The sequence below is a fragment of the Macadamia integrifolia genome, chromosome 11, assembly GCF_013358625.1.
Source record: "Macadamia integrifolia cultivar HAES 741 chromosome 11, SCU_Mint_v3, whole genome shotgun sequence".
Classification (NCBI taxonomy): domain Eukaryota; kingdom Viridiplantae; phylum Streptophyta; class Magnoliopsida; order Proteales; family Proteaceae; genus Macadamia; species Macadamia integrifolia.
The window spans coordinates 25339188-25348145 of NC_056567.1; the positions used below are offsets into that span (position 1 = coordinate 25339188).

At 35.7% G+C, this 8958-nt stretch overlaps 1 protein-coding gene across 1 annotated transcript in view; it reads right to left on the bottom strand.

The window, feature by feature from the left end:
• LOC122093494 (putative serine/threonine-protein kinase) overlaps positions 1-577 on the bottom strand; it is a 13819-nt gene extending 13242 nt beyond the window's left edge. The window contains exon 1 of the mRNA XM_042663838.1: positions 316-577. The gene's annotated coding sequence lies outside the window, so the exon portion shown is untranslated. The remainder of the gene's footprint in view (positions 1-315) is intronic.
• Positions 578-8958: the final 8381 nt, after the last annotated feature.

The window sequence follows — 8958 nt, forward strand, 5'->3', positions numbered from 1 at the left end:
AAAAAAAAAAAAAATCGAATACAACCATGGATTGAGAGAGAAATATCAGAACCTCTGATCGAGATCATCTCATACACATTCTCAAAATAATATCTCGTGTCCAATTTTAACACATATTCACTACAAAAGGTAGAGGAACTAAAGCAATTTCAAATGTCATTAGCTTAAATTTAGATCCACTGGAATCCTCAGTTCTAGTATAAATAATGAAATGGAACCACAATTCAATGGAGATTATTAATGAGCGAAACATTGAAAGATCAATCCATGAAACTGAACAAGAAAATTACTTAAGGAAAAAACAAGTAGAAAAACCTAGAAAGCCGAGGAGGAAACGTTTTAGTGGTCTCAATGAATTGTTGTTCAAAGCTTCGTCTCCCTTTCACGTTTCTCTTCTTCTCCTGCTACTTCTGCATCATCTTCTTCGGGAATGGAGACCAAAGTACAAAAACAACAGCGCAAGAGTCATCATTCCAAGCAGTCAAAAGATACAAAAAGCCTTCTCCCATTCTAACCTGAGATTGTGAATTCAAATGTGAAAACGACTCTACTGCCATTTCCTTTTCAACGGTCAGAAGAATACATCCGATGCTTTCAACTTAGTGGGTAGTTTAGAATGGAATCTATTAAGTCTGACTTGTGCCCAACTCTGGACTCTGGACTCTAGACAAATACAAATTTGGCAATCAATCATCGTGAGTTAATGGCTTAGACTTTCTCTCACGGTGGGACCCATCAGTTGACCGACTTCCATTTAGGATCCCAGCCCCGTCTCAGGACCCACGGGGGGGGTTGTTTTACCAAAAAAATATGGGGTTGTGGAGGAGAGAGAAAGTATGTGGGTCCTACAATTCATGTGTGTTGGAATGTGGATTCATTCGCACACGCCTGTCGTATGAATCACTTGCCTTTTATATTGTTTGAGGAAGTGTTTCTGCGCGGGAATGCAATTCCTGTGCATGCATGAGGGCCAATATGTGCGCATGAGAAAACATCCAAAGAGATGTCATTTTTCATTGCATGGGGATGGGTCAATCATTTCACCCCTCATGTGTCTAAGTATAGAGGGGCTACACTCCGCCAGAGAAACCTGTTCTCTAATCCTTTTTTTTTTTTGGGGAAAGATACACTCACTATTTCTCTGATCTTCTCACATGAATGATTTCACTGTTTTACCAAAAAAAAATATTTTCACTGTCCTTCGATGCACAATACCATTTTACCACACCTCATTGGTGCACTAAAATAAACCACTTGTTCAAAGAATCTTCTTCTAATCAAATATTAAGCGTTGATTTAAGAATTATTTTAGTTGAATTCTCATGTTTGGCTTTGTTTGACTATTAAAAAAAAAAAAGGTTAAAATTTTCAAACTTGAGAGTAAAACTTTTATAAGCATCACCTAACAATAACATAATTCTATGAATTTCTTGCCCAGTTTAGAAAAAGAAACTTTCTAGATATAATTTTATTTGACTTTTCAAATTAAAGGGATTTAGATGAAAATTAATTTAAAATTTAATAAGTAAATACTTAATTATTTAGAGCTAATGATATCATCATCATTTAAGGTAATGATTAAAAAAAAAATTTACCAAAAAAGGTTTGATAACTTTACTTCCTTCCCTCTCCAATTCCCATCGGACCAAATGTTGCCATTAATTTTTTGATGGAAGAATTCTCATGCTAATTTATAACTAATAAAGAGTTTAATTATCAAACACGACATAAGGAAAATAAAAATATCCTTAATGGGCACTTGTTTACATGTCAAGTTATCATCTAAATAGAGTTTGTCAGATTAGTTAAAATTTTGTGGACAATTAGAACTTAAGCCCTTGTTTACATATCAACTTATCGTATAAAGAGAGTTTGTCAATATGAAATGACAAAACAGAAAACGAAAACATTATGAGAGATCCAAAAGTTATTATAGTAGTAGCAATAGCCAATAGGTAAGCATGGGCACACATCAAGAGTAAATAATTGACTTTAAGGTTAAAATTTGGGAAGGACACCTCTGATGATATGTAGTGGATAGAGTCCTGCCTCCGTGATCAGGAATTACGTTCCTTGAATGAAGGAGTGGATGAGAGCACGTTTCTAGGCGCCTTGACTGTGCCGAGCCGAGGTGACTGGTATCACAGCCTGATGGAGGGCCGAGATGGAAGCACGACCTGATGGAAGGCTGAGGTGGTAGCACGACGTGATGGAGGACCGAGGTGGCAGTACGGCCTGATGGAGGGCCGAGGTGGCAGCATGGCGTGATGGAGGGCCGAGGTGGAAGCACGGCCTGATGGAGGGCCGAGGTGCAACATTGGTCAGGACCGGTCCTTGCCCGTGCCGCGGTTGGGAAGAAATACCCTCATCAAGACCATTCCCTATATACTCTAGAGAGGGTATGACATTACTTTTTTTTTTTGTCCTATGAAATCAATTTATTACCTCGGGAAAACAGTGCCAGAAGAGTTTGCATACAACAAAGAGGAAATTTAGAGGGGAGGAGTAAAAGAGTACAGTAAAGAATGTTGGTCCATAATCGCTTTCGAGGTGAGACAGTTTACTGCAGCATTACTCAACCAAAAATCCTTGCCGAACCAATATTGAATTTTACCCTTAAATTTAACACTTAGCCTATGCAGAGTATTCCTTATAAATCTAAAGATCAGACTTGCCTTATCATTTTTCCACGTGGCAAACTTAGATATACCTACTAAGAAGATTCTTGTTAGTATGAGAATTTTTTTACATTAAGGTGCCCCCATCTTACAACTAGCCCATGGTAAACCTTTGTGAAAATGACACTATAACCCACACTACAAAACTGAAGGGAAAAGAAAAAAAGTTAGATGAGACTATCATATGTTTATGAAAATGACAGTATTCCCATTTTTCTTGCCAAAGTTGAGTCTTCATCAAAGTATGTAATTTATCACGGCAAGCTACCCCGCACCCAATCTCTCTCTCTCTCTCTCGCTCTCTCTCTCATATATTATACTAATATATAAAAGTATGTACTCATGTTTCATGACTAATCTAGTATATGTAAAGAGCAACCTAGTGCACGAGGCTCCAACTACTGTGAGGTTTGGGAGGGGCAAGTTGTACGCAGTCTTACCCCTTGCTTCGCAAAAGAGACTGTTCTCAAGTTTTGAACATGTGACTAACATGTTACAATAATGCAACTTAACCGTTGTGCCATAGGCTCGCCCACTAGTATTAGATCTAAATATTTTTTGTGGGGTTGGACAAATCTAAAACTAGAGTTTTTTTATCTTTATAATCAACGTGCAATAAATAAGACTAAAGAAAGTCACATAATATGAAGTCATGACATTGTACAGAAATTTTTATAATACAATTTTTGTCCTGCACAATACAAAGAAGATCGCCCTTCTTTCGTGTACGAGTGAAGACAAATTTAATACGGTGCCAATTTTTTTTTAATACGGTTTTTGTCTCGTACAATACAAAGAAGATCACCCTCCTTACATATATAAAGGAAGACAAATTCAATACGATGATGATCTCATTGTATTAGTGGGCAAGCCTGTGGCACAACGGTTAAGTTGCACTATTGCAACATGTTGGTCACAGGTTCAAAAATTTGAAAACAGCATTTTCTGTGAAGCAAGGGGTATGGTTGCGTACAACTTGTCCTCTCCCAAATCCTACAGTAGCTGGAGCCTCGTACACTAGGTTGCTCTTTTTTTTTTTTCTTATTCAAATTTGATTAAATATAACAAAACCCTTTACTTAGCCTGAAATAATGGGATTGACAAAAAACAATCAGAAAATTGAACTGAACGCTTAACGGTATGGAAACATTTTTGTTTTTAGAAACCGATATAAATCAAAATTGAACAGGTCAATTGAAATCAACTTAATTAAAAAAAAATATATGATAAGAAACATTACGCCAACATGCTCACCATGTTTAAAATTTCTATCCTATATTTATTTAAAGGGACAAAATTGTTTGTTCAAGAGTGCCCGTGCGGCATAGATATAAAGAGCATGCAACGACCACTGTGCAACTCCTAGCGGCACGAACCCCTATATCCTCTGGGTGTAGGGGTCTTATATGGAAAACATTAATCCTTATTTAAAATTTGATAAAGAGGAAAGGAAAAGCAGCTTCTCATTGACCTGGATTGCTTTTCTCATACAAAATATAGATTTAGATTAAGATAAACTATTAATTACAATATCATAAACTTGTTCTTCCCATTCAAACTCCAACATTAACCGTTCCCAACCCTATATGCTGGCAGACGCATAAGGTGCATTTTATTGTTTATCATGAAAAACAAAAATGGTTGCTTATCTTTGCAGGTTAGAGGGCGACGAGAGAGAGGTTTCCACAATAGTTACATCCTAATTATTGGGTTCTTTAAATCTGTGAGAGAGAGAGAGAGAGAGAGAGAGAGAGAGAGAGATGCATGCAGGGATCACTTGCAAGATGTATAATGGTAGGGAAAAAAAAATTATTTTTCCACCTATGTGCAAATAAATAGAAAATCACTACAACAAAAAATATACAGAAACAAGTAACGCAAATAAATAAGTAGGAAAAAAAATAAATCTTTCTTTCTAACTGCGTGGAAGTCAATAGAGAAATCCAATAACAACGGATTCAATAACAAAAAATATGAAAAACAAAAAAATAATCACCAATTTTTAATATTGAAAACCCTTTCAATACGAAAGGAAAAACTTCATAATCTAATATAGATTAATCTTTGACTAGAGAAATAATGGAATTAAAATCATTTGTAGGTTATCAATTTCTTCTTCAATTTGAAAAAATCAATCATCAAAACAAGTTAATTCACTCAATACAGACTTGACAAACATTGAAAAAAAATTGAAAAAAAAAATAAAAAAAATTAGTTGTTAGATCAAACACCAAGAAACACGAATAATAAAGAAACAATAGATCCGTACGACATAGAGATTTAATGAGGTTCACACACCAGGGTGGTGTGCTACGTCATCGAAGAAGAAGATGATTCACTATGCAGAAGAGAGATTACACCCTAGCAGCGGTGAGGAAAAACTTGCACTGAAACCCTAACTGCGTGAAAACCTTGGAATACAATGACTTTCTCAACAAGCAACAGTACATTATATATATACTCCAAATCGCGGGTCGATCCATCAGGTTGCGATCAATCCAGTCGAACCATACCGCAGGGGCGTAGCCCCCGCACCCCCATACGAGATCAGTGAAGGGCTCCGGGCTTGGGCCTATTGGCCCAACCCCTCTGCTTCCATCACAGATCTCAGAAAATTTTCCATTCGGGTCGCCACAAAAATATGTCGAATCGGGTCAATCTTCAAAACGGGTCAAGAATTCGAGACAAACTTAACAAATCTCCACCTTATATATTTTTCCTTAAACAAAGACAACACCATCACTCAAAATAATAATAATAATAATAATAATAATAATAATAATAATAATAATAATAAAAAGATATATATATATATATATATATAAGGGCACTTTTTTTATTGTAACGTTTTGGTCCTATTAAATTTAGTACAATATTGTTTTCTTTGATCTATGGCCCTCAATGTTTTAAAACGCGTTGTGTCATATTAAGGAAACTAGATTTTTTCAACTAGCCCAGTAATCTCTTCCTAAGCAATGTGGGGTTAAAGTTTACAGACCCTCACTAATCTCCCAAGTCCCCTGATACTTACCATATTTTTTGTGGAGACACCTCATCAATCTCTCAAACAGGTCTGGTACTTCTCATATTCTTAGGTGCCATATTTATTTTCTCTCTGGTTATCCTTACTGCTCGGGGAAAGCAAATAAGATTTGCAATGTTAATCAAGCATACTGGACATGATGAGTGAGAGAGGAAAAAAAAAAAAAAGAATTGCACATTCCACCACTCTTTTTCTATGCTACTAGATCTTGTATTTTTTGGGTTTAGCTAGTTAAAGCCTCTCCTTTAATTTTCCCTTGATTGGAGCTTATTCTTTGCTATTTTTTTTGTAACAAAATTTATTATTTCTGTTCAAATAAAAAAAAAGTGAGCCTTGTTCATCTCACCACTCAAAACACGTGGGTTGGTTGTGTGAGTGACTCTAATAAAATAACACAACAACAACTGCTTAGTGCAGTTGGTGAGCTGTGGTGTGTATAAAACCCATGCTCACTAGGAGGTCTCGAGTTCGAGTCTCCTAGCTGTTACCTACTTCCCTCCCTACCTATCAAAAAAAAAAAATAAAATAAAATAAAATAACACAAGTGGAAATCACTAACTTCCTCCCTTGCCAACGGTGTGGATCACACCAATTTTAACTATTTCTTTCCATTTTCCTTATCGCATGGAATGTCCATTGTTGTAAGAGGAGTTGGTGTGACGTGCCCCTTTTTATCAAATTTCTAGGTTGCATCCAAATCGCTCCCTCAAGTGGATCATATTTTTTAGGGTATTTTCTATTCACATAATAATGATTTATATAGAAAAAAAAAGGGGAGGGGGGAATTTACTATTACTCCCCTAAACTTGGCTTATATTTATTAAAACTCCCCTATCTTTTTCTTTTTTTTTTACTGATAATCCTTTGCTTTTTTATTTTTACATCTCTTTCTCCCCTGCTCTTCTTTTAAATACCCAAATTACCCTTCATTTTCACTTATAATTTATTACATTTTTTCAAATTGATTAGTTTAAAACATGATTTGAATTGAACCACTTACAAGTTTTGTCTCATCCAATCATCAAGGATATTAACATAATTGATGTGTCCTTAAAGATATTGTTTATTTATTTATTATTATTATTAATTTTTTTTTATTTCGTCTCATCCAATCATCAGGGATGTTGTTTATTTATTATTATTGTTATTTTTTTTTATCTCATCCATCACCATAAATTTAACAATCTATTTTTTTATCGGTATTAGATTGGTATCAGTCTCAGCCAATCTAAAGATTAAAAAAAAGAAAAAAAAGTGTGGTACCCGATTGGAACATATGATACCGATATAGATATAGATCAGATACAAAATTATTCTTTTTTAAATTTACAATATCCTTAATGACTGGATAAGACAAAACTTGTTAGTGGTTTGGTTCAAACCATGTTTTGAACCAATCAATTTGAAAAAAGTGTAATTAATTACAAGTGAAAAGAAAAGATAATCTAGGTATTTAAAAAGAGTAAGGAAGAAATATATGTAAAAATAAAAAAGTAAAAAAGTATCAATAAAAAAAATAAAAGGTAGGAAAATTTTAGTAAAAATAGACCAAGTGTATAAGAGAGTGATAGTAAATCTCTCAAAAAAAGAATATCGTAGCTGGTGACCACTAGCTAGTCAAACTTAAAATAAAAAAATAGAAAAAAGCCACTAAATATCACAGGAGGCAACGAGTTCACATCACTTCAAAGCTTGCGTGATTAGTAAGAGAATCAGGCGGCTGCAGAAGAAAGTCGAATGATATGAGATTAGTTGGTCATCGATGGATGCATCATACGAAAAACCTATTTTAGTCATTCTTCTCTACATTTTTTTATAGGAAATAAAAAATTCATAAAATAGAATAGAGTTGGTTGATTCAGAGCATTGCTACGCATGAGGTAAGTAGTCTTTGAATGTACCAAAAAAAAAAAAAAAAGAAGTCTTCGAAGATCTTTACCCAGAAAAAAACATAAAAAGCCTTAGAAGATGTCCAATCAATGTCCTACAAAGAAATATATTTATATTTTATATAAAGCTTCAAAACACCGTTAAAGAGTTCCAATGCCATGTGACGCCAAAGGGGAATAGAATAAGTAGAGTTCCAAAGCCATGTGACGCCAGGGGAATAGAATAAGTTGAAGAAACCTCTGTTTTTGAGAAACATTCTTCACTGATATTCCATCCTAATTGCGAGGCAAAGTTTAGTCATTCACACTCGGGCATAAAAGGGACCCACAAGGGGCCATTAGGGGAACTAAATCCTCTTCAGTGCAGAAGAGATCCCAACACGTTTAGGTGCTGAGGTGTGTGTCCGGATACTTCCCAACCATCGAGTGTGTATTGGGCACACCCCCACAATAGAAATGATCCAAATCGGCTGTACTTATTATAAATTACTAATATAATAATTATGGAAGAAATAATGCTTTTTGACTGTGTGTAACTACCCTGCACAAGGTGGGTGCGAAAAGATTGCATTGCCCCTCCATTGAAGATGGTCACGTACACCCTCCCATTAGGGCATGGGCATTGGTGTGTACCTGAGCAATCAGGTAGTGTATCTACTATTATATCAAGAAAGGTGGTGAGTAGGAGGGTTGAACTTTCGACTTTTCTCTAGACTTGAGCTAGAGCCTAGAGCCCAAGTGCTTAGTTGCCTGCCTTAGAGCTAGGAGCTCATCCCTGTCATACTTCTTTCAATACATAGCATTGTTGGAAGAATTCCACATCGTAGGGTTTCAAGAATTGGGATTATAAGGCCGATCCCAATTTTGATCGGTTCAATCCAGCCGATATAATAGTAGGTACACTACCTGATCGCTCAAGTACACACCAATGCCCACTCCCCAATGGGAGGCCACACACGACCCTCTTCAATGAGGGGGCAATGCAGTCTTTTTGCACCCGCTTTATGTAGGGGTAGTGACACGCGGTTAAGAAGCGTTCTTTCTTCCATAATAATTAGATTATTATTTTTACATGATTGCATTACTACCTCTGCTAATCCGTGCATGTGGATGTAGTTTTTCATACCTACACTTGAGGAACAGTCTTACATCAGTTACTCCTGAAGTCTTATGTAATTTTTTCTGATATAGTGGGCTCAACACAATCATTGTGTACGCTTGGATTACTGGAAGTTGTGTTGACTAATGGGCTTGGTATGGAATCCAATACAGAGGTGATATTCTTGATAGATAATGGACTTTCTAATCTACAGCTTTAAAATGTAAAATAATATGTGGGCCTATTGGC